Below are 26,543 nucleotides of genomic sequence, written 5' to 3' on the forward strand. Positions count from 1 at the left end.
CCAAAAAAAAAAGTTAAAATTGTTATAATAAATTATGAAATAATATTATCGAGAAATATTAAATTTTAATTTATTTTAATTAAAAAATTTTCATATCATATTATAATTACACTAAAATTCATTATAATTGCTGAAAAATCATTAAATTCCAAAAAAAAACTTTTTTTTATTTGACAATAACTTCGTCAAAAAACATGTTTTTTTGGAATTTTTTTTTAAATGAAAGCTAAAAGTCCAAATTTTTCAATGGTATAATAAAATTTAACAATATCTAACCCCTTTGTGCCCGTACATCGCGTCAAACTTCACAAAAAATTTATACAATTTTCTATGATTGTTTACAGTGTAATTGTACATAGTTTCAAAATATATTAATTAAAATCAATTAGAGTACATAAAAGTAGAGATTTTAAGCTTTAAAATGAGCTAAAGCAGAATCATTTTTGATCATTTTTAAAGAATTTATGACACTTTGAATTTTGCCATTTTTTTATAAGTTTCTAAGTGTACTGATACTTTTGAGCGGTACTGTATATTATAATGAGGCTGCAAAAACTTGTATAATATTTTTAGAAGCTTTTGCAGAACTGAATCTGCCTGAACGTAACATTGCTTCTTTCGATTAAACTGTCTTTTTATTGGAACGTAAATGATTCTCTGTCATTTTTCTCCAAATGATAAAAATAAATTGGATTGTTTTAGCTTGTTCCCAAAAGGCAGTAATACCCGAAGAGAAATGTGAACATTTTCTCATTAAATTAGGTTTATTGTGTGTTGAAGTAGTTTTTCTCCCCCTTATATATATATATATAAACTGCCTTGATCCGAAATATACGAAACTAAACAAGGCAATAACGATACAATTTTATAAGATAGCTTTATTTCTGGAGTACGTCACGCCACAGTTACACGAGAAAAATGTGAACGTAACTGTAACCTTTTATTTCTTGCTTTTAAAAGTAATGGTAGTAATACTGTTTTCAAGTACCGGTACTTAAGGATATATATTTGGCGTATGAGTTTACCTTTTAGAAAGAATATTTTTATTCCTTAAAACATCCATATTATCCCATTTAAGATAAAATATGATTTGATTTTTCAATTGTTTTATCAAACAATAGAGTTATCAAATAAAATGCTTCCTTATATTTTTATAGCACTCTTTAGTTCAATTGTAATTTTTGAAAAATATTAAACATTGGCTTATTAATTTTAAATGGGGTGTTTGTTTTATTTATCGTAAATATTTAAATATTATGTTAACTAAAATGTCGCGGGTTGGTATGCTGAAATGAAAATTTGCTCTTCAAAATGTAATTATGATCAATTATTTAAAATTACAAGTTTTCAGTTTTTTTTAAACTGGTGAAATAAATTAAGAGAATTTGTATATTTTATCGAATTTCATGAAAGGAACGTAACAGAATGTAAAACCACTGCTTCTAGATAAAAATGCTAATCTTGTACATCAAATACGTAAGCGTACACGTGTGCGTAGATGGAGTCAGTAGAGAAACTGACGTGCGCGTGAGTTAAGGCTCATTTCTTTCGCTAGCACACCTCGGCGAATTTCTTGGTGTTATTTTGCAGCAATAGGTTAAACTCAAATTGTAACAGTAAAAATGAGTAAATACCAACGTTTAGATGAGGAAATGAGGTGGCGAATTGTGCGGAGGCTAGAAGCAGACTAATCTCAGGTCCAGATTTGAAGAGAGTTCAATTTAACGCTCAGTGTCACGTGTAACTTATGGAAACAGTTTCAGGATACCAGACACATCGAGTGAAAGCCTGGACACCAGATTTGAAGAGAGTTCAATTTAACGCTCAGCGTCACGTGTAACTAATGGAAACAGTTCCAAGATACCAGATACATCGAGAGAAAGCCTGGTCAAGGTTGTCCAAGAGCCACGGCGGCCAGATCGCCATTTGCTCATTATAGCGAGGCATATCATCATATGCATGTTTACGAACACGAAAATCGAAGTACCGAATAGATTTTACCAACAAAATAGAATTTTGTGCAAAATGCGAGATACATTCTATGGACCAGGAATTTTAGGGATTTTTGACAATCTACAATAGGGATATAAACACAAAAACTACATTTCACAAAAAAATTACAAATTTAAATCGACAGCTATAATCCCAGAAAACGATTGCCATGAAATGAACTTTAATATAAATATTCCTTAGTATATTTTGTTTATTTTTTATTTTAGATAGTTATAATTTTTTTTTTTTTTAATGTAACATAAAAGTTCAAAATTTTTATGATAACGGCAAATAATTTTGAACTCTTTTTGAAATAAAAAGTTAATAAACATACTGAAAATTAAAGAAAAAGAAAACCTTTAAACTAATAATTACAGTATATGAAGCAACACTTTTTTCTTACACTCTGTTTGAATTCATTATTTAGTAGTATAAATTACCCATTTGATTTCTCAAAACTGGTTGAAACTATTTACCTTTAGGAATTTTTCTGAATCTTTTCCCCATTTTTAGGAATTTTTACTGAATGTAAACAAAAACTAAGAGAAATTCTGATTACAGAAGAAACTATCCGAATCCAGCAAAGCTGGCAGCGCTATGAGTATTTAATTATTTTATCAAAAAAATGCACCAAATCAATAAGAATTTGTGTTTTAAGAGAAAAATATTCATGTTCTTTTTTTGATATTACAAATAGCTATTCGTCCTCTAAATTCAAAAACTTAATAGTACCAAAACATTTCCGTCAATTATTCGATTCTATTTTCTATCACTATCTATTGCATTAAATTGTGTAAAACTATTTTCAAAAATTTAATTACTGATTTGAACTTCTAACCTTTATAGTTCTTAAATTCGAGACCAAATGCTCATATGGTTAAGAGAAACTATGCTATTCAAGGAACCTTTTTTTTTGCTTAAATTATTTATTATTTAGTGTTTCCAAAAAAGATTATTTTCTTAGCTACCATTTTTATTATTCTTCATGCTTGGTTATCTTTTAACATTATTTGTTATCTCATTACTGTAAAACAGTAAAAAAAGAGCAAGGATAATTCGAATAATTTAGTTTGTAAGATGTTTTAATTTACACGGCAATCTTCTATTTAAAAGGAATTTCTTTCTATTTTTTTCTAAATTGTCTTAAATTTTGCAAATTTCTTGAGAATACTTTTAAATGCATTAATAATGCATTTAACGCCATATTTTTTTAAACCGTTAAATTCAATAATTGTTCTACATTTAGTTTTTCTTATTTTAAATGTTCTTTTTTTATTTATATTTGGTGGACAACGAAAACATTAAGCTCCATTAAATATTAAAAATCGTTAATTATTCTAGAATGAAAAATTTTCTTCAGTGTTTTCGATGTACTCTTTTGGTAATTTTTTTTTAAAAAAATACTCTCGTTTTGCAGAATGTTTTTTGAGAATTTCTCTCATTGAGTAAATATTTTACGAAAATGGATTAAAAAAACCCTTCTTTGAACTATTTGAAACAATCGTTTAAAAAAAAACAATATTTCTAGGATTTGATGCTACAAAAAAATAATATCATGCTTTAGAATAAACAATTTTCAATTTTAAATAAGAAAAAAACCTTCTTGCTTCAATATTTACTCGGTGTTCTGTTCTATTTGTTTAAATATTTTTTTTTAAAGTTCATCTTGGATATTTTTTATGTTTATTATTATTTATAGTTTTATTGTTTAATCTAAAGGCATTTTATTCAGATTAAAGTAATATATCTAAATTCTTGAAATACATATCGTCGTCAATACAGATATTTTTCATGTGTATTATTATTTATCGTTTTATTGCTTAAGCATTTTTCTTTAAAATAAAGTAATATACCTAACTCCTTGATATTGTCGTCAATATAGATATTTTTCATGTGTATTATTATTTATCGTTTTATTGTTTAATCTAATTTTTTTTTTTCAAATTAAAGTAATATATCTAAATCGTCGAAGTACATATCGTCAATATAGATATTTTTCATGCTTATTATTATTTTTCATCGTTTTATTGCTTAATCTAAATTTTTTTTTCAAATTAAAGTAATATATCTAAATCGTCGAAGTACATATCGTCAATATAGATATTTTTCATGCTTATTATTATTTTTTATCGTTTTATTATTATTTATCGTCTTATTATTAAATCTAAAGATTTTTTTTTTCAAATTAAAGAAAATGTACCTAAATCCATGAAGTACATATCGTCGTCAATATATGTTTTTCTTTAATTTTGCGGTATAATGTTGAGTCATGACGTATTCATCATCGATGTATATAAGCCTTTTATAGTTTTTGTGGTGTATCGTATCGCTGTCGATTTATCATATAAAAAATATCGATGTAGATTTCGAGAAATATCGTTGATATTATCGGCTGTACCTTATCTGAATAAATATACCCTTTTTGACAGACTCAGATTTCTGATCCCCGAGCCGCAATCTGGGATATATAGGCAATCTGGTTCACATATCCCAGATTGGAGTAGCCGCAATCTCGATGGTCCCCAGAGATTGGTCAGGAGATTGATCCAAAGTTTGGATCCCTTAATGTTAATTTTGCGTATTTAGCCGTTTCTCGAGAACTTCTTAAGCGTATTGAAATTTTTTTGTATACAATTATTAAATTTGCTTATCAAAGATGATTCCATGCAAAACATGAAATTTAGTAAATATTTATTATTTTTTATTATTTTATTTAATAAGAGGTGGAAAGTGTTGAATTGTGAGGTGTACAAAATTTTTTACATTTTTTTTAATGGATTAAATTTTACATGGCAAAATCCGAAATTTGAGCAAAATTTCGTGTAGAAAAACTTTAATTTCTCAGAAACTATTCAACCGATTTAGCTAGAATTTCGGATTTTGCCATGTAAAATTCAATCCCTTAAAATGATGTAAAAATCGTACACCTTACAATTCAAAACTGTTTCGGCTATTAAAAAATTAAATAATAAAAACCATTTACTAAAATTTAATTTTTCTGCATGAAATTATATTTGCATAAACGAATTTTATAATCGTGGTCAAAAATTGTTCAATTCGCTTAAGAAATTCTCTAGATATGGATAAATACGCCAAAAGTAAAAATAGCATTAAGAAGTCCAAACTTTGGATCGCTCTCCTGGCCTAACTATGAGGACCACATTTTCCAAAGTGCAGTTAAATTTTGGGGGTCAGAAACCCAAATCCGTTGAAAAATGGTCTGTATATTCATCTGCACTTAAAATATCGTCTGGCTTTAAAATATCGCCTTAAATAAAAGATCTTAGTCTGGTTTTAAATAAAAAGGTCTTAAAATATCGTCTGCACTTAATTATCATATTTGAGGTCACCCCCTCAAACCAGAAAAAGATTAGTCCTAGAACTGATCAGTTAGTAATCCGGATCATAGTAATTGTTCATAATAATCCGGGGGGGGGGGTTTATCACTGTACAAGAAAATTTTAAAAGGTAACCAAACTGATCTCCAAAGGCAGCTAGTATTTAATAAAGCGAAAAATGCCTCACATAATGGCATTTCCTCTTTTCATAAAATTCAACAAAAACTGTAAAATGTCACTGATAATGATACTTCTTTTCATAATATTTTATGAAAACGTTGAAACAACATTTCATTTCTTAGTGTTCAATCGAAAAAGAGTAAAATGTATCCAACAAAGCAACTGAAAATCTTACCCAAATAAATGAATTTTCTTTCGGAACGATAAATTCGCAGGGTGATAACGAAGAAATGGATCAGTTTCGGCAAGATAATATTTATGACAGACGACCCCGGGGGCAGTGAGAGATTTCTTTCAACGATTGGAGTCACGATCATCAAAAGAATTAACAATGATCCTCGAGGCGGAAATTACTCTTCTTTCGTTCGATGAAAAACGAAACAATTTCCAATGCAATATCGGTCCGATATNAACACAAAAACTACATTTCACAAAAAAATTACAAATTTAAATCGACAGCTATAATCCCAGAAAACGATTGCCATGAAATGAACTTTAATATAAATATTCCTTAGTATATTTTGTTTATTTTTTATTTTAGATAGTTATAATTTTTTTTTTTTTTAATGTAACATAAAAGTTCAAAATTTTTATGATAACGGCAAATAATTTTGAACTCTTTTTGAAATAAAAAGTTAATAAACATACTGAAAATTAAAGAAAAAGAAAACCTTTAAACTAATAATTACAGTATATGAAGCAACACTTTTTTCTTACACTCTGTTTGAATTCATTATTTAGTAGTATAAATTACCCATTTGATTTCTCAAAACTGGTTGAAACTATTTACCTTTAGGAATTTTTCTGAATCTTTTCCCCATTTTTAGGAATTTTTACTGAATGTAAACAAAAACTAAGAGAAATTCTGATTACAGAAGAAACTATCCGAATCCAGCAAAGCTGGCAGCGCTATGAGTATTTAATTATTTTATCAAAAAAATGCACCAAATCAATAAGAATTTGTGTTTTAAGAGAAAAATATTCATGTTCTTTTTTTGATATTACAAATAGCTATTCGTCCTCTAAATTCAAAAACTTAATAGTACCAAAACATTTCCGTCAATTATTCGATTCTATTTTCTATCACTATCTATTGCATTAAATTGTGTAAAACTATTTTCAAAAATTTAATTACTGATTTGAACTTCTAACCTTTATAGTTCTTAAATTCGAGACCAAATGCTCATATGGTTAAGAGAAACTATGCTATTCAAGGAACCTTTTTTTTTGCTTAAATTATTTATTATTTAGTGTTTCCAAAAAAGATTATTTTCTTAGCTACCATTTTTATTATTCTTCATGCTTGGTTATCTTTTAACATTATTTGTTATCTCATTACTGTAAAACAGTAAAAAAAGAGCAAGGATAATTCGAATAATTTAGTTTGTAAGATGTTTTAATTTACACGGCAATCTTCTATTTAAAAGGAATTTCTTTCTATTTTTTTCTAAATTGTCTTAAATTTTGCAAATTTCTTGAGAATACTTTTAAATGCATTAATAATGCATTTAACGCCATTTTTTTTTAACTGTTGAATTCAATAATTGTTCTACATTTAGTTTTTCTTATTTTAAATGTTCCTTTTCTGTTTATGTTTGGTGGACAAGGAAAACATTTAGCTCCATTAAATATTAAAAATCGTTAATTATTCTGGAATGAAAAATATTCTTCAGTGTTCTTGATGTACTCTTTTGGAAATTTTTTTTTTAAAAAAATACTCTAGTTTTGCAGAATGTTTTTTGAGAATTTCTCTCATTGAGTAAATATTTTACGAAAATTGATTAAAAAAATCTTCCTTGAACTATTTGAAACAATCGCTTTAAAAAAACAATATTTCTAGGATTTGATGCTACAAAAAAAATAATATTATGCTTTAGAATAAACAATTTTCAATTTTAAATAAATAAAAAAAAACATCCTTGTTTCAATATTTACTTGGCATTCTGTTCTATTTGTTTAAATATTTTTTTAAAGTTCATCTTGGATGTTTCTCATGTTTATTATTATTTATAGTTTTATTGTTTAATCTAAAAATATTTTTTTTTCTTCAAATTAAAGTAATATATCTAAATAGCCGAAATACATATCGTCGTCAATATAGATATTTTTCATGTTTATTATTATTACTTATCGTCTTATTGTTAAATCTAAAGATTTTTTTTCAAATTAAAGTTAATGTACCTACATATCGTCGTCAATATATGTTTTTGTTTAATTTTTGCAATATGTTGAGTCATGACGTATTCATCATCGATGTATATAAACCTTTTATAGTTTTTGTGGTGCATCGTATCGTTGTCGATTTATCATGTAAAAAAATATCGATATTGATTTCGAGAAATATAGGTGATATTATCGATTGTACCTTTTCTGAATAGTTATATCTTTTTTGACAGATTCATATATCCCAGATTGGAGTAGCCGCAATTTGGGTAAGGTATACAATTTTTGACTTAATTTTAATAAATTAAATTTTACATGGCAAAATCCGAATTTTGAGCAAAATCGCTTGATAGTTACTGTGAAATCGAATTTTGAAAAAGTCGTATAGATAAAACTTCATTTATGAGAAACTATTGAACTGCTTTATTTCAAATTTCGGATTTTGCTACGTGAAATTCAATCCCTTAAAATGATGTAAAAATTGTATACCCTATAATTCAAAATTTTTTTCGACTAAAATATAAATTTCGATAAAATTTCGATAAAATATAAATATAAAAATAATAAAAATAAAATATAAAATTTCGATAAAATATAAATGAAATAATAAAAATTATGTATTTACTTAAATATATTTTTTTGCATGAGATTATATTTCGATAAGGAAATTTTATAATTGTGGTCAAAAAGTGTTCAATTCGCTTAAAATGGCGAAATAAGCAAAAAGTAAACTTATTAACATTAGCAAGTCCACACTTTGGATCGCTCTCCTGACCAAACTATGAGGACCACATTTTTCAAAGTGCAGTTAAATTTTGGGGGTCAGAAACCCAAATCCGTTGGAAAAATGGTCTGTATATTCGTCTGCACTTAAAATATCGTCTAGTTTTAAAATATTGCCTTAAATAAAAGATCTTAAAATATCGTCTGCACTTAATTAGTATATTTGAGGTCACCCCCTCAAACGAGAAAAAGTGAGTCCTAGAACTTGAAGATCCGATCTGTTAGTAATCCGGATCATAGTAATTATTCATAATAATCCGGGTTTTTTTTAATCGCTGTACAAGAAAATTTTAAAAGGTGACCAAACTAATCTCCAAAGGCAGCTAGTATTTAATAAAGCGAAAAATGCCTCATATAATGGCATTTCTTCTTTTCATAAAATTCAACAAAAACTGTAAAATGTCACTGATAATAATACTTATTTTCATAATATTTTATGAAAACGTTGAAACGACATTTCTTTTCCTAGTGTTCAACCGAAAAAGAGTAAAATGTATCCAACAAAGCAACTGAAAATCTTACCCAAATAAATGAATTTTCTTTCGGAACGATAAATTCGGAGGGTGATAACGGGGAAATGGATCAGTTTCGGCAAGATAATATTTATGACAGACGACCCCGAGGGGCAGTGAGAGGTTTCTTTCAACGATTGGAGTCACGATCATCAAAAGAATTAACAATGATCCTCGAGGCGGAAATTACTCTTCTTTCGTTCGATGAAAAACGAAACAATTTCCAATGCAATATCGGTCTGATATGAATTTTAGTTTGTTCTTCGTTGTAGCAAGAAAAAAACTGTATTTGTCTTGTAGAAGCCCTTAAAAACTCGAAATAGGAACTGGAATTCGAAAGCAATCCCTTGACATGAAAACAAATCAGATCCAATAGAAGACAGAAATAAAACTATTTGTTTACCGGTTTATTTATTGTTAGAGCTTAAGATTTGAAATATAAAAATGTATCGTAATATAAGAAGATAAACTTATTAAAAGGGGCTCGGAACTGAAAAATCTAAAGATTTTAAGAATTTCAAATTGATAAAATATAGTACTATGTATTTACCTTAATAAAGCGCTTTAGTTTTGTTTTGTTTTTAAACTGAATTGAACTTCGAACGGTGATGACATTTAAGCTTTCCGTCTTCTTCTTTAATGGAAAATATTGGCATGCGCCAATAATGCTGAAACTGACCTTTTTCATCGTACTTTTTCTCAGCATCTAAACAAGATATTGATTCAGTGTTTTTTTCACAGAATATTTTCATATACATATTTACGCTGTGATAATTGTTAATCTATGGCATAGGCAGATGTATATCGTTATGTGTCATTCCGGCTGCCACTATATGAAGCTTCCTAACTCACCCTGTACTGGAGTGTACAATTAAGGTGGTTTGAGTATTTTACTATGAACCCGAAGGTCCTAGATTTAAACATCTCTCTCACACGTTTCTCCCACCACATGGCTTTTGAGATTACGTATTTTGATCAAAAATGTTTAAGCTGTTTCAATTTTGAATACATGTGGTTTTAAGGATCGACTATTACTTGTTTTGATACTACTTCGAAATATTTTTATAGTGGTCTATATTTATCTCAAATATGTTCTGAATTTTGTATTGGGTGTAGTTTGTTTCTCTCTGAATCCATTCAAACAATAAATTGTAATTAATAGTGAAATAATTTTTTCATAATATTGCTTTTTAATTCTGAATACACGGGGTTTTCAAGTTCGACTATTATTTGTTTCGAAGGTATTTTAACACATTTTTACAGTGTACTGTAGTAAAAACTAAACTAAACTCAGTGGCCCAACAGCCCATAGAGGGACAAGGCCTACTGTACCTATCTCAGTTTTCTTGACCTTGGGCTCTGGAGTGCAGGAGCAAATGTTCCGGTCAGGTGGTCAGCCAAATGCCGAACCCCCAGTGTTTAGTTCCCAAGCATGCTTGGTACTCATTTATCGACCCACTGAAGGGATGAAAAGCTGAGTCAACCTTGCCCGGCCTGAGGATCGAACCAGGGACCTGTGGCACGACAGCGCGAAGTGCTACCGCTCAGCCACCGGGCTTCAGTGTACTGTAGTATTTGCTTCAAATTCCGCCTGAATTTTTTTGTGGATGCAATTTGCTTCTCACTAAATCCATTTTAAAAATAACGAATTTCAATTATTTAGAATAATAATTTGCTCATAATTTAATTGTATTTTTTTTTTTACTTATTTAAAATATGCATGACCTACGATAGCTAGTGAATGTATAAGTGTGGCCATTTTGCTAAAAGCTATTAATTTCAATTATTGCTACTTATGACGTCATCCGAGTCATTAAGAATTTTGGATTTTATAAATGTGTTTAATAGAACTTAATTTAAAAAAAAAAACTTTTTCCCTCCGTTTGAAAACATTCAAATTTTTAGGTTAAAAAGGGAAAAAATAAGTTATAACTTAACAAAATATTGATAGCCAGCTACAATTTTTTAGTCGCTGTCATGATCAAAAGGTAGCTATTTATAGCTCATAAACATCTAAATTTTTCCGTCTCTAGCGTTTATCGATTCAAAAAAAATATTTTTTCTCCCTTCATAGAAACTTATCTATTACGCTGTGTAACTTAGTAAGAATATTTCTTCATAAACTTTATAAGTTCATATGAAAATCTAAACATACGAGTCGCCTCTGCTTACTTAAAAGCACGTGAAAAAAGTAAACTAGAGGATTGGGTTTCCTTTTTAGACTTTTGGGAATAGAAATTGATAAATCATCTGGAAGCACGCGATAGCAATTTTCTGGGATTCTGTATAAACAATCTATCTTCAATACGTCTTGCGAAACAACCCAGAAGTATGCATAAAATAGTTTGCTTTTTTTAACATCATCATGAAATGATTACGTTTACTTTAATTAAGCGAAATCCATTTTCAGTTCATACAGTAATGACACTTACTTACTCTTGTTAAACTTTGATTAATTTTTGTGTAATTAAACTGTAAAAAATTCCGTAACCAATTATGGTAAAATGTATCAATGCCGGTACGTTTTACCATAAAATCCATTTTAACAGAAATATGTTACGGGATGAAAAATCTGATATACCGTAATTTTTACAGTAATAATTAGCACAAAATCACTGAATCACTCTAATTAAATAAATATTACTGTAAAAATCACGGTTTAATATTTTACGGTAAAAATGAATTTTACGGATTACAATGCCGGTACCCTATACTGTAATTTGATCCGGTAATTTTTACAACGTACATTACACACATAAAACAATAGGATTTTTTCAACTTTTTGAATTTTCGTAAATAATGATCTTTTTTTTTTGCATAGAAGTTAAACAATATACTGAAATACAAGCTACCACCGTGGTGTTCTAGTGATTTCTAAAAATGTTATTTCCAACAGCAATAATATGGAAAGATTTCGTAAATTATGTAGAAGCCAATTTTTAGAACTTTTAAAGGGAAAAGTATAGATTTTTAGTGTGTGATATTGGAATGTTACGACTAGTTAGAATGATCAAATTTTATCGTCTGCAAGCGAGTTATATCGTCTTTCATTCCAAATGGAATTAACCTTAAATCAAAATTTCGATCATTTTTCGTATTCTATATTTACATCAGCCTAATTTTCTTCCATAAAAGCATATAAAGTTTCATCAGCCTTTTTCACGAGTATCGAGCTGTTTATCAGACGCCTTAACACATTCTATTGCTCACGTCTCAATCGGTTTTCTATGTCTGATGCATATATAAATTACGATAATTTCCTCGACATTGCAAGCAAATTGAATCACCAATTTAAACGTCTGTAGATTTGACCACTTCTAGAAGTTTTATTTAATTTTTATTTTTAGGGTGGCTTAAATAAAAATATTTTCTTCTTTTTAGTCCATTTGAAAAACTTGTCTTTTAGAATTTGTTTCGATTTTTTTTTTACTTTATATTTTTTTGTAATAGCTTAGATTTTTATTTTTTATTTATAAGCAATCCTTTCACTTCATTGATATTTCTATCTCAATCGTAGGGAGGAGCCTATTTATTAATTCAGTTACGAACACAGTTGACAATTGTTTGAAAATAAAAGGAAATATGCCGAATATCAATTAAATGCTTAATTTCACAACAACATTCCTACGGAGAATTGTGAAAATATATATTGGTGCTTCCCAGAAAAAAGTGCTTCGTCACTGCATAGAATTAAAGTGCAGAGATTGGCAATCCTGCACCTGAAACTTATTTATGGTTGAAATAGAGGAAGTAAAAATAATTCCGCTTTAATTGGTGTTTAGATAATTTTCTCTTTTTCAGTTCGTTTCTCAGTTGCATGTGTGTAATCAAAATATTAAAGAGCTTTGCGGAAAAAAAAGTTTTCTCAGTTGCATGTGAGCAATCAAAATATTAAAGAGCTTTGCGGAAAAAAAGTTTTCTCAGTTGCATGTGAGCAATCAAAATATTAAAGAGCTTTGCGGAAAAAAAATTCTCAGTTGCATGTGAGCAATCAAAATATTAAAGAGCTTTGCGGAAAAAAAGTTTTTTAGTTGCATGTAGGCAATCAAAATATTAAAGAGCTTTGCGGATGAAAGTTTTAACCTAAACACAGAGAAGTGGGGTTCACACCTCAAGACTGTTGAACTGTATTTATCTACAGAGGTTTTTTTATAATTTTCATGGTTTCTTATCAACAGTCTGTCAAATTTTTTATCTTTAATCTTTATTTTTCATCAGTCTATCAAATATATCAAAAGAAAAGAAAATGAATATTTTACCTTTGATAAATGTTGTATATATAAATGTTGTATATCTGCGAGATTTATTAGCTATTTTTGTTTAAAAAAATATTTATTCCTACTATAAAACATTTAATATGCTAATATCTCATCTTTATAGGGTAATAATAAAGTTAAACAACTTTCTGTTGTTATCATTTTAGTTAGAATAAATATTATTGCAGAATCCTTATGCAAATACTTTAGAAAAATGAAGCACCTGTTACTAAAAACGCACAAAAAGATAACGACGTTAATTCAGACCTAATTTTTAATTTCAAATTTGATGTGTAGCAATATATTTATAATGGACAATCTTGGACATGGCTTGGATTTTAAAGAAGGTTTTAAACATCATTTTATTTGAGTGAAGGGTATGTTTCATTTTTTAATGTATTAAAGCTGGCAAAAAACTTAAATTATGTAAGATTCTCAAAAGAAAGTATTTTTGCCATTGAAAGTTTACAATAATATAAATGTATTATTGTTAAGAATAAATATATTAATTTAATATAAATATAAACATATTATTATTGTAATAATAAAGTTAAACAACTTTCTGTTGTTATCGTTTTTGTTAGAATAAACATTATTGTAGAATCATTCAGCTAATACTTTCAAAATAAAGGCACACCTGTAATTAAAAATACAGAAAAAAATACGATGATAATTAAAACAAAATTTTTAATTTACAATTAAATATGTAGCAATATATCTTAATTAGAATTATGGCTAGGATTTTTAAAAAAAGATTTTAAATATCTTTTTATTTGAGTGCAGTGTAAGTTTTACTTTTCATGCATTAATGTTAATAATATACGATGACCAAATACTAATTTAATATAAAATATATCATTTTTATAGGGTAATAAAAAAACTAAACAACTTTTTGTTGTTATCACTTCCATTAGAATAAATATTATTAAAGAATTTTTCTACCAATACTTTCGAAAAAAAGTACCTGTAATTAAAAACACCCGAAAGGATTACGACGTTAATTAAGTGCCAATTTTTAATTTACAATTATATGTGAGCAACATATCTTAAAAAGACAACAATGACTTGGATTTTTAAAAAGGATTTTAAATACGATTTTGAGTTAAGTGAATGTTTTAAATTTAACGCATTAATGCTAATAATGAACGCTGGCAAAAAAAACTAATTTAATCTAAAGTTATGCAAGATTTTCAAAAGAAAGCCTTCTTGTAATTGAGAAATTACGGCAATGTAAATATATTGCTAAGTCACTGTTTAAAATTTTTCAAGAGATTTTTTAATGGAAAATTACGCGATAAGATGTTTTCTGATTAAAGTGGAGTCACTCAATTGGAACAACACTAAAAAAATAAGTAACTGTAGAAGCGTCATCTTTGAAAAAAGTGTTACTAATCAGTTTATACTAAATCTTTTAATCGTAATCATTAAAATACTTTTTGAATGCAGATAAGTAAATTAATTAAGTAATTAAAATTTTAATTCTTAAATTGAAAAATAACTTTCCGGTTAAAATTAATTTAAAAAATAAAGAAATAATCAACCTAACTGTCGCTATCAACCAAACATTTTATTTGTGCTGTTGTTGGTAAGATTAAAAAAAAATAATATCTTTGGCAAGAAATTATTATCTTTGATTTAATAAATTGCACTTTAAGAAAGAAAAAAATTCTGGGTGGGACCCAATTCGCTTTCTTTGACGTCATTTATTTAACTGCTATTAAGAATAAAATGGTAAGTGGTTTATTATTAATTTTAAATATTTCTTTCATAAAAAGCAACCTAGTTGCTTGTTAAAGAAGTAAGGCTTCACTATCTCGAGACAAGCACCTAAATGGTTGGCCAAGTTGGCCAACCACTTTTTTTAAATATATAACATCTGTATCTTGATAATATGACATAACAGAAAAAAATCTGATTTTTTTTTCACTGAATTCAGTCTCCCGATTACGTAAGTATACTCATTTACAAACCAGATAAAAAAATTAATGAGAACAAATGTAATCAATATCACATTTCTACTTTCAGTAAATCCACTCAGTTTAAAATATAAACAGTATAAATCGTCAGAAATAATTTCTAATTAAACAGATTGTCAAAAAATAGAATTGTTATAAATTAAGAAAGAAGGTAATGAATACTTTTAATATAGGAATTTCGTTCGGAAAACAATTCCTTAAAAACTCACTTGCAATTAATTTTTGATGTGATTTTCAATACTTGGTGAAATCTCCCAAACTAATTACTAAAGAATGTCTCGTTAACTTATGTTGATATGTGTCTCAATCATTAAAAAAATTGTTATCGAAAAAAGTAAACTCAGTTTTCGATCGTTATCTGCGCGTGAAGTGGAGAATAAATTGAAATCCAATATCATCTCCCGCCTCTGAGTTCTCTTTTATAAATGGTTTTTCTTCGCTTGACAACTACTGTTAAATAAGCTTCTCGTTATAACAGTTAATATTTTTTTCCGCATACTGCAAGAGTACTCAAGCATTCGAAAAAAATAATATCTATTGATGCTTGGGACCAAATATTCCATGCTTCGATGGAAATAACTTCGACAGGAGTAATATATTGAAGAAAACTATAAACACTTTCGATCGAGCACACATTTGCAACATTTTTTGTAAAGTTTACAGTTGAAATTTATCGAAATGAGAAAAACCTATTACACTTTCTTTTATGAGTTTTTTACCATTGATTGATTACATAAAAAAAAAAAATTATTTTTTGTGTTTATACAAATATTTGATCTTGCCTGAATTCGAGTGTAGATATTTTGAATTTGAAATTAACTTTGCTCCTAAAACTACAGATTATTTTTTAAAACGACACTTTAGCCTATTTTTTGTCGAAATGTTCAAGTTAAAAAATGTGCAGGGATTTTAAATCTAGAATTAGTTTTGCTCCTAAAGCTGCATATTATTTTTAAAAACGATACTTTAGCCTGTTTTTTGTTGACATGTACAAGCTTATAATTGTTATATATAACGGGGGTTCGCGTAAATGCTGCGACTAACTTCTAGGAGAGTTAAGGCATATGTTTAGAATTAAAATTGCATACGAACCCGTGCCCAAAAATGTCATTGTACTCGGCTAGGGACACTTCCCTATTATAAACAGTTCAGCAGAGCACGAAGATGCAGATCCTAACAGGTAAACACCCCTATCGGTATATGACGACATTTCTGAGCATGGGTTCCTCTGGTCAGTTTCAATCCTGATGATGTGTACTAACTCTTAGAAGTTTGTCGCGACACTTACGCAATCCCCTGTTGTATATAACATTTGTAAACTTGCACAATTTGTCAAAAAAAATAGACTAAAAATGTCATTTAAAAAAAGACTGTAACCTGGAGAGAGAAACTGATTGCAGATTTGAAATCAGCTATAAGATATTACCCATGAATTGTTTTTAAAAAAAATCTCATGCAACAGAAAACAAAAACAAAAGTGTTATTAATTGTTGTCCTGGATGATATAGCTTACTCTCGGATGAAATGCCTCCTCTGATTCAATTACTGTTTAATATTTTAACATGATTAATATTTTAACGTGATTAAAATTTTAAAATTGCTTTTATTTAATTTCATTAGTTGAAATATGTTCTATTGAGCCTGATTATCGAATTTTAGGTTTTAATATTTTATGATCCAATCGGATGAAATGCCACCTCTGATTCAATTATTGATTAATATTTTAGCAGGATTAATATTTTAACATGCTTAATATTTTAACATGATTAATATTTTAACGTGATTAATATTTTAAAATTATTTTTATTTATTTTCCCTAATTGAAATATGTTCTATTGAACCTGATTATCGAATTTTAAGTATTGATATTTCATGATCCAATACCATCATATGGACCACCATTTTATGGACCAATGCTAACATAGCACATACCACCAATAGTAACACTGCGAAAATCACTTTAGAGATTTTCCTCTCCTATTGTTGTCATGTTAGCAGTTAATTTAATCACAATTAAATATATAATTATAGTCAATATTTTAGTTAACTATTATAATTATACTTAGGCTGAGAATTAAATACTTCGGGACCGTTAAGGGTGATAGTTGTGAGGATTTTCAGAACTTCGAAAACTTTTAAAAATACTTACAACTCTAAAATTTAAAAAATTCGATAACTAATTTTAATAGAACATGTTTTAACAAATAAAATTACATAAAAATATTCAAAAATATTAATTGGCTACTAAATATATAAGAATGACAAAAATATGAAAAAAATTTCGGGAACATAATTCTCCGTGGGAGAACATAGAAGAAGTAAAATCCTTTTTCTGTCTGAAGGCAGAAAAAAAACTTTTTTTTTTCAATACAACTTTTGGGCTTTAATCAGTGCTCGCTATCGCTCGCCAACCATCATAACGGTTGACGCAGTTCTTCGCAAATAGATTGACTACCTCATTTCACATGTAGTTAATTGTAAATAACATGTATGTAGTTATAAATTCAAAGCAAAGTGTGAAATTCGATGAAAAATACTTATATTTGTAACTTGTCTTGAACAACGTAATACTTATCTTTATAATTAGATTCCTAATAGCATTAAAGATGATACTTTTAATATATGAACTACATTTAGTAATATTTATATTTACAACGGTCGTTGAACAGCTGTCCAGAACCTATTTTTAGGCTTACGACTACTAACGTTCAACTCCGTAGCCTTGTAATTTTGAACCCGATCCAGAAGACGAGGTTACTCCTGGATCAAGCATTGGGAGAAATTTGCTTTCATGGAGGGCTTTTTTGATGAAACTACGCCGCATTTGCGTTACATGGCGTACTCCCATGGTTAGTCTGACGGCAAGAGGACTCTATCCCATGATCCGTCTACCACTAAGGATATTTTACGGCAGCACTGTGGTCGGTGCAAACCGGACGTGAAATTCGTGTCTACCAGTCCTCGCTGGGATTCGAACCCGGTTCTCCTTATTGGAAAGCGAACGCTTTATCCCCTGAGCCGTCACGGCTCTACATTAAGTAATAGTAAATATACCATTATAATATACAAATATACTATTATTAAATATACAAATATACTATTATTAAATACTCCATTAGAATAAATNCTATTATTAAATATACAAATATACTATTATAATATACAAATATACTATTATTAAATATACAAATATACTATTATAATATACAAATATACTATTATTAAATATACAAAATTATAAGTATATTAAAAAAAAATATTTTATTAATAAAATTATTTTTCCATGTGAAATATATTTTATTAACAAAATTTTTTTCGTTTAGCAATTAGATTTAATTAAAAAAATATATTTATTCTTGTAGAAAATTTCAACATTTTATAGAAAAACAATGATGAATAAAATGGTAATTAAGACTTTGGTGATCAAGCTAACTAGGGGGTGGAGTCTTCTAGAAAAATAAAAATTTTGAAAACTACATTTTTCAAGCGGCGAGAAAGTATCAAATAGCAACCTCAATAGTATTTCTTTTACTCAAAAAAGAAAATTATCTTAAGACTTGAAAGTAACAAAAAAGTTAATTTCTCTTTGCAAAACTTCGGTGAAAAAAAGAAACGTAATTAAGGTTTAAGGAGACTGTTAGCTTCATTCTCATTTTCACAAATAAACATTTCAAAAATAAGAGATAATAAATATGACTTATAATTAATTATTCACATTAGCATAAAATCAGCTTGTATTTGAGAAGTCATAATCTAGAATCTTCGAAATGTTACTTCTGATCTTGATAACAAAAGAATACGCTAATACCAAGATCATTTCCTACTTTTGTGTCTTTTATAATACAATAAGGTAAGAATAAATAATGCTATTCAAAATGTTTCAGTAAATTAAATGAAAATATTTATTCATCAAATGCTCTGAAAGAATAAAAATATAATAAATTCGAGCTAACTTAATGAATACTTCACCATTAAAAATACGTTTAATATTAGCAAGCACATGCCTGCTTTGATAAATTTCGTTGTCTAATTTTTTTTTATCAAACCCATGAAGTTAATATATCTCTTCAGTTGAACTAAATACTACAATAAATGCATTTAATATGGATGTTATTTACATAATGGTGTTACTCATTAATAAGATAATTAAACCATCTTAGATATGAATTATTTATGATATTTTGATAAAGTATATTTCAAATGGGATTTATTACTGTGAAAAATAAGTTTCAAAAAGTTCTGCGCATATTATTTCAATATCTTGGAGATCTATGTGTGTGTATAAACGCTCATTTACTACAGCCTATTTTTTACTATATTTTTGCATAGAATACTGCATAATACTTTTTTTTTTCTCTCTTATTTATTTATTTGTATTCATTCCTCATCGTTTCTGTATTTAACTAGCTTTGGTGTGCTAATTGAAAGAATCGATTTCTTGTATTAATTCGTATCCTTTAATTAAATAAAGTATGGATCAATCTAGACTTTTTTTTCAGATGAAACAAGAATGATTCGCATTTATGTTTAAGCACAAAAAATTTAAATTGATCTATGCATTCTACATACTGGGGATAACAGGTTTGGGGAATTGGATTTAAAACATCAGATGATTGCTATAACGGACCCCGTTTTGGGGATCTATACTTAAACAAATTGCCCTAAAGATTCGAGCATCAAGAGAGAGTTGTCATTATAAAGCGAAATTTTGAACATTAGTAGTCGTAAACCCAAAATTGGGTCGCCAGTTCAACAACGGATATAAAATATAAAATACTTAAGCATAAGAGCCACAATGGCTCAGGGGATAGAACGTTCGCCTTCCAATGAGGTGAATCGGGTTCGAATCCCAGCAATGGCTGGTCGATACGAATTCCGCATTCGACTTGCGTCAAACACAGTGGTGACGTGAAATATCCTCAGTGGTAGACGAATCATGGGTTAGAGTCCCCTTGCCATCAGACTAAACGTGGGATGTTCTCATAGTCTTCCTATCCATGCGGGTTAAATCCTCCACGAAGGCTAATTTCTTCCAATACTTGATCCAGGAGTTCCCTTGTCTTCTGGATTAGATTCAAAATTACAAGGCAGCGGATTTCAACATTAGTAGTCGTAAACCCAGAAAATAGGTCGGCTGTTCAACGACGATTATAAAATAAAATAAAATATAAAATACGCAAGTGAAGCGGTGGCTCAGGGGATTGACCTTCACCTCCTAATGTCGTGACCGAAGTTCGAATTGCAGTGGTGGCTGGTTGTTACGGATATCCTCAGTGATGGATCATTGGTTAATGCTGGTTTTGATTTGTATGTGGTCACGAATTAGAGCAGGATTTTAACAATGACCTGGCCATATTAGGATTCTTTTAAGAGCTCATAACAGAAAGTAATGTTCAAGAATTCAAGATTTGTGACATGACTGCTTGAAATATAAAGAACACATACTGATTCACTGAAGAGAGATTAAATATTAATGGAAAAAATCTTTAGCGCTTCAATATCAAATTTATAAAATACAATTTTTCTACGCCGTACTGAAATACAAAAAGGAAAAATTCTTGTTGCCATCAAAATTCAAAACTATGAATTAAACATTTTTACAACAGAGACCATATTGGGTGAAATGCTAATATTTAGGTCCTTTATCTTAATTAAGAATATTTGTCAAAAAGTTAGAACACTGTTCCCTTGATAACAGTAAAAATAACGCATTAAAAAATAGAGCAATGCTCTGTTCTTTAAAAACGTTATAATATAAGTAAACAAAGCTAAATATCAATTTTATTTATCAGAAAAAGGTGTTGAATCTTTTCTTTTGTATGATTTGATTAACCAAAATTAAATTTAGCAATCACCAAAACTTAAGCCATGTTATAATCCATGTTCTAAAATAAGAATAAATATTTCTTCGAATGAGTTAAATACAAAATTCATCTCTTTATTATTCAGATACAAAATCATATTGATTTGGCTTTGATTCTAAATCAAGGAAAAGAAATTTAAGTTCTGTTTGAATTTAAGGCTCACACGTAACAATGAGTATTTAAAATGTTTCGTTAAATTTGCTTAATAAAAACTCTACGGAAAGTTTGTTTCGAGAACTTCAGTAATAATTGGATTGATTCTCCAAGTTCGATGGTTTTAAATGGACTTTAATTAATACAATTAAAATCAAGTTCTAATTACAATGCATTACCATTCTCATCATTATGTAAATTTGAATCGTATCATCGGGGAATTCTAGTAGTTTCGTTGATTTGCCCTCTTGGAAATTCTCTTATATATAACGAAAAGTATTCTTTTCCGAATCTGCAAGAAAATATTTACAAAATTTTTGAAAGTTTTTAGTAAAAAGTGTTTTCTTTTTCTTAAATATTTTCATTGTGAATTCAAGAACCTTCAATGAAGACATTGCAAATAGGGGTTCTGCCTTGAAATTGTACTTTTCTTATTTTCCCTCTCCTTATAGGGAATAATGGGACGATAGAGAATATCCTTAGGGAAAAGTACGACACTAAATCCCTTTTCCAACCGGATTCGATTTAGGGAATTCTCTGTTTCTTTATACATAATTTAATATTTTCTTTCGAATCCCCCTCTACTCAGTCTTTTCAAGTAGTATTGCATATTTATTTCTCAGTTTCACAATGCTATCTTTGTTTAGAAACGGAATTGGTTTAGTTATCAATTCTTAACAATGTTTTATTAGTCTAAGGTCTTCAATTCGCTAATACGCTATTCTTTATTCGCTAATTCTTTGCATATTTATTTCACAGTTTCACAATGCTATCTTTGTTTAGAAACGGAATTGGTTCAGTTTTCAATTCTAAACAATGTTTTACTAGTCTAAGGTCTTTAATTCGTTAATACTCTTCTTTACTCACTAATTCTTTGCATATTTAGTTCTCGGTTTCGCAATGCTATCTTTGTTTAGAAAAAAAGTTGGTTTAGTTTTCAATTCTTAACAATGTCTATAATTCGTTAATACTCTTCTTTATTTGCTAATTCTTTGCATATTTATTTCTCAGTTTCACAATGCTATTTTTGTTTAGAAACGAAATTGGTTTAGTTTTCAATTCTTAACAATGTTTTATTAGTCTAAGGTCTTTAATTCGTTAATATTCTTCTTTATTCGCTAATTCTTTTCATATTTAGTTCTCAGTTTCACAATGTTTAGCAAAAAAGTTGGTTCAGTTTTCAATTCTTAACAATGTTTTATTAGTCTAAGGTCTTTAATTCGTTAATATTCTTCTTTATTCGCTAATTCTTTTCATATTTAGTTCTCAGTTTCACAATGTTTAGCAAAAAAGTTGGTTCAGTTTTCAATTCTTAACAATGTTTTATTAGTCTAAGGTCTTTAATTCGTTAATATTCTTCTTTATTCGCTAATTCTTTGCATATTTGGTTCACAGTTTCACAATGCTATCTTTGTTTAGAAAAAAAGTTGGTTTAGTTTTCAATTCTTAACAATGTCTATAATTCGTTAATACTCTTCTTTATTTGCTAATTCTTTGCATATTTATTTCTCAGTTTCACAATGCTATTTTTGTTTAGAAACGAAATTGGTTTAGTTTTCAATTCTTAACAATGTTTCATTAGTCTAAGGTCTTTAATTCGTTAATACTCATCTTTATTCGTTAATTCTTTGCGTATTTATTTCTCAGTTTCACAACGCTATCTTTGTTTAGAAACGGAATTGGTTTAGTTTTCAATTCTTAACAATGTTTTATTAGTCTAAGGTCTTTAATTCGTTAATACTCTTCTTTATTCGCTAATTCTTTGCATATTTATTTCTCAGTTTCACACCGCTATCTTTGCTTAGAAACGGAATTGGTTTAGTTTTCAATTCTTAACAATGTTTTATTAGTCAAAGGCCTTTAATTCGTTAATATTCTTCTTTATTCGTTAATTCCGAAAATATCCATGGGGTAAAATTTAACAAAGGCAATTTCCATGGAGGAAATACTGAGATGGGTGTTGATTGTAAACACCATCTGCACACCGGAATATTAGGACTTGTCTACAAAAATTAATCATATTAAATAAATTCTTTGTTTATTTTTACTATAAAAATTTAATTTATATTAATTCTGTTAAAAAAACGTATCCAGTTTAATTTAAATTGTCAAGTGCATTTTTTTTGGCAAGAAGCTCGCGTGATAGAGAATTTAATTATCGCATTCTTATCAAGCAAATAAAAAAGTGAAATAAAAAAAATTAAGAATTATTCCATTTGAGAGATTTTGCACTCTCATATTACAGGATGTATTAAATTTAAGATTTGTGAAAAGTAGGGTATTTTTTAAACAACCTCTGTTTTCTACAGAGTATGTACAGACACAACGCACGGAAGTGTGCGGGATACTACGTGAGAATGCGAAATCCCCATTCATTAAAAAGAAATTATTTAACTTACTATACTTAATTAAACACACTGTCAAACTGGAAATAAAAAAATTTATTTCCTCAAAAAATAAAACACAAAAAAAAACAAAATTCTGGTAAATGGTACTCAAAACAACAGTACTCATTGTACAAAACAAAAACAATACTTAAAATATTGCTACACAATAAACACAAATTGTTCTTTGGATTGAAACTAAATTTTCAATAATCCTGAACTGTGAACTGTGCATGTCTTTTTCTATTTTTTTGTTATCCGCATTTTTACAACACAAAAATTTTCCGAGAATTTAAAGGCACCCTTAATTTTTTAAAAATTTTATTTAGTTTTTTTTTTTTATAAATTGAAATGAATATACAGCTCGTTGAAAATAATGATTTGGTAACGTAAGTTATTCTCCTCATAACGCGGTATCGCAAATCTTCCGCAACGCGTTATTCCAATAACGCATTATCCACCTTAGCAGAACATGTGATTTATACTTAAAATGTAGCTAAGAAGAAAATAAACTCACAATTAAAATGAAATATGTTTTTTTTTTAAATCAAATAGTTAAACTTGATGAAACTTTGTAATTGTTTTTCAACTATTACTTAAAAAAAAATATAGATTTCAATTTTTAGCTTTTATGCATATTGTAAAATATTTTTTATAACGTAGGATAGTTGATGGAAAGTGAGTTCATGGCATATAGTTGGTATATGTTAAAAAACATCTATTTTCTGCTCTTAAGTTGAAATAATTTATTAAATATTTTTTGAGTTATTTACTGCAATTGCGGCAAGCATTTTCATTTTAGTTTTAGAGACTGATTAAAAAATTCAATGCTTACTAACAACTTTTCATGAACAACTTATAAAGTATGTTAGTTCAAGCTGTTGATAAATTTTCTTCAAAAACTATTAATTTTAATTCAAACTATACAAGAGATATCTAAAGAACAGATTTACATTGAAATTTAAGTATAAATTTAATTTATTATGTATATTTTTCTAAGGTAGGGTAAAGTGGGTATATGGTTAGGCTTAGCTAAGTGTTATATTATAGGGATATTTTTTTTTACTTCTGTCTTAGCTTTAGTAAGTATCTAATGCTCTATATTTTATAATGAAATAGCTAAAACATAAATTACTTGATTGATTATAGTAATTATAACGCTGAAATCAAAATTTCTTTTAAATTTTATCTTTTAAAGAGGAGAATGAAAAGAGGAATAACAATGTAACAAACATATTATACAATTAAACAATTACCGAAATAGCATATGGTACAACTTAATGACCATGTTTAAAAATGTAGATTAGTTTTCATACAAGATTCTGAGTTAATATGGCAGTTTTCCATAGAAAAATCACTTTCCTTAAAGTAGCTAAATTCAATAAAAAATATACGTCTGCTACAAATAGTAAAAACGCTTTAAATTACCTCTATACATATTATTTTTATACTATCATTTATATTTCAAATAAACCATAAACTATTACACTTCTCTTGCTTTTTGACGAAATTGCGTAGAATTCAAAAAATTATATACTGTATCCAAAGTAAAACCTAATTTCGAAAGTTACGAGCATAAACTCTTTAATTTAATAATACGAAAAAGAAATATTTTTAGAAGTTTTTTTTTTAAAAAAAAAAATCATGATACATTTATTTAAGAGCATTTTTATTTCTAAAACTCTATTTGCTTTGTTTGTTGTTTTTTTTTTGCAAAATATATACTAATTTCAGATCTATACCCACTTTACCGTAAAGTAGGTACATGAAAACATACGCTTTTGAATGCATTACTGTAACTTTGTATTTTGAACTTCGAATGAATGAGAAAACAATTAAACAAATTAGTTATGCCTCATATTTAATCAATATGAATCCAATGTATACTAAAAATGCATCAAAATGTTTAGTGAAATAAATTTAATGGTTTGGTTTTAGAGCCCTCTTTAAAAAATGCTTGATTTTATAAACACTTTCAACCACCTGACCCTATTTCATTTTATTTTGGTCATGAAACAAAATCTACTAGACTCAAATAAATATGCCATAAAACTTTCTTAAAGGTTACTTAAATCGAATATATTTCCTTTCTTATAATTCTTCGTTGTAATGGGATACTCTCAACTGGAGAAAAATAACACCACTAATGCACAACTACTAAACTTATAGTCTCAGCACCAGCTGATATATATCAGCTATAAACAAAATGGCGTCTTGCAGCTGATGGGCTTCTCCTATTGTCGGCTTCTTTTTGTTAATAAAGGAAAATTAAAAGCTCATTTGTAGCTGAGTTTTGCTCAGTAATTAATTACATATTTTATTAATTTACAAGAATTCATTAGTTAAGAAATTATCGCGCGATATGATAATCGATTACGAAATTACATGCCGAATTCATATTTGACGCTCTAGGCTTACTTGAAATGGAATGGAAAGAACAATTGCTACTTTTCAACAGCCAATCAAGATCGATACTCATGATGACATCGCTTGCAGGTAACCAATTAAAAACTCTGACAATTGCTTTGTAAAGACAGGGAAACAGAAAAAATCTTGAAATATTATACTTTTTAAGTAATAAAATCTTGCCAATTGTTGTCAATATATTGAACGCTGCATTAGGTTATTAGAAAAACTATTAATTAAAAATAAACACCAAACATCTATATTTTATGAGCTTTTCAGCTGATTGTGTGTTAAAATATGTCTTATTCCGAACATTAAAATAATGTTTCTTTAAGAATTTAAAATTGTTTCGTAAACAAGAATATAAATTCACTTAATCATCAAACAATTAAAATGATTGATAGCATAAATTAATGTAAGGAAAACGAGGTAAACATTTCTATTTTCTGTAAGAGAAAGAAATCTTACGAATATGTATTTAAAAAAAAACTATTTCAACAAATATATGCAATAAACGTTTTGTTATTATCCGAAAA

General features: G+C 28.0%; 2 protein-coding genes across 9 annotated transcripts in view; one reads left to right on the forward strand and one right to left on the reverse strand.

Moving 5' to 3' along the window:
- Positions 1-26,543, reverse strand: part of LOC107448148 (G-protein coupled receptor dmsr-1-like) — a 402,323-nt gene that overhangs the window by 291,876 nt on the left and 83,904 nt on the right. The window lies entirely within an intron of this gene.
- Positions 1-26,543, forward strand: part of LOC107448147 (G-protein coupled receptor dmsr-1-like) — a 182,102-nt gene that overhangs the window by 26,522 nt on the left and 129,037 nt on the right. The window contains exon 1 of one of the 6 annotated variants that reach the window (XM_043047785.2): positions 14,885-14,955. The exons of the other annotated variants lie outside the window; for them this stretch is intronic. The gene's annotated coding sequence lies outside the window, so the exon portion shown is untranslated. Of the gene's footprint in view, positions 1-14,884; positions 14,956-26,543 lie in introns of those variants that run through there. 6 annotated transcript variants of the gene reach the window in all.

Source organism: Parasteatoda tepidariorum, chromosome 4 (assembly GCF_043381705.1).
Source record: "Parasteatoda tepidariorum isolate YZ-2023 chromosome 4, CAS_Ptep_4.0, whole genome shotgun sequence".
Lineage (NCBI taxonomy): Eukaryota > Metazoa > Arthropoda > Arachnida > Araneae > Theridiidae > Parasteatoda > Parasteatoda tepidariorum.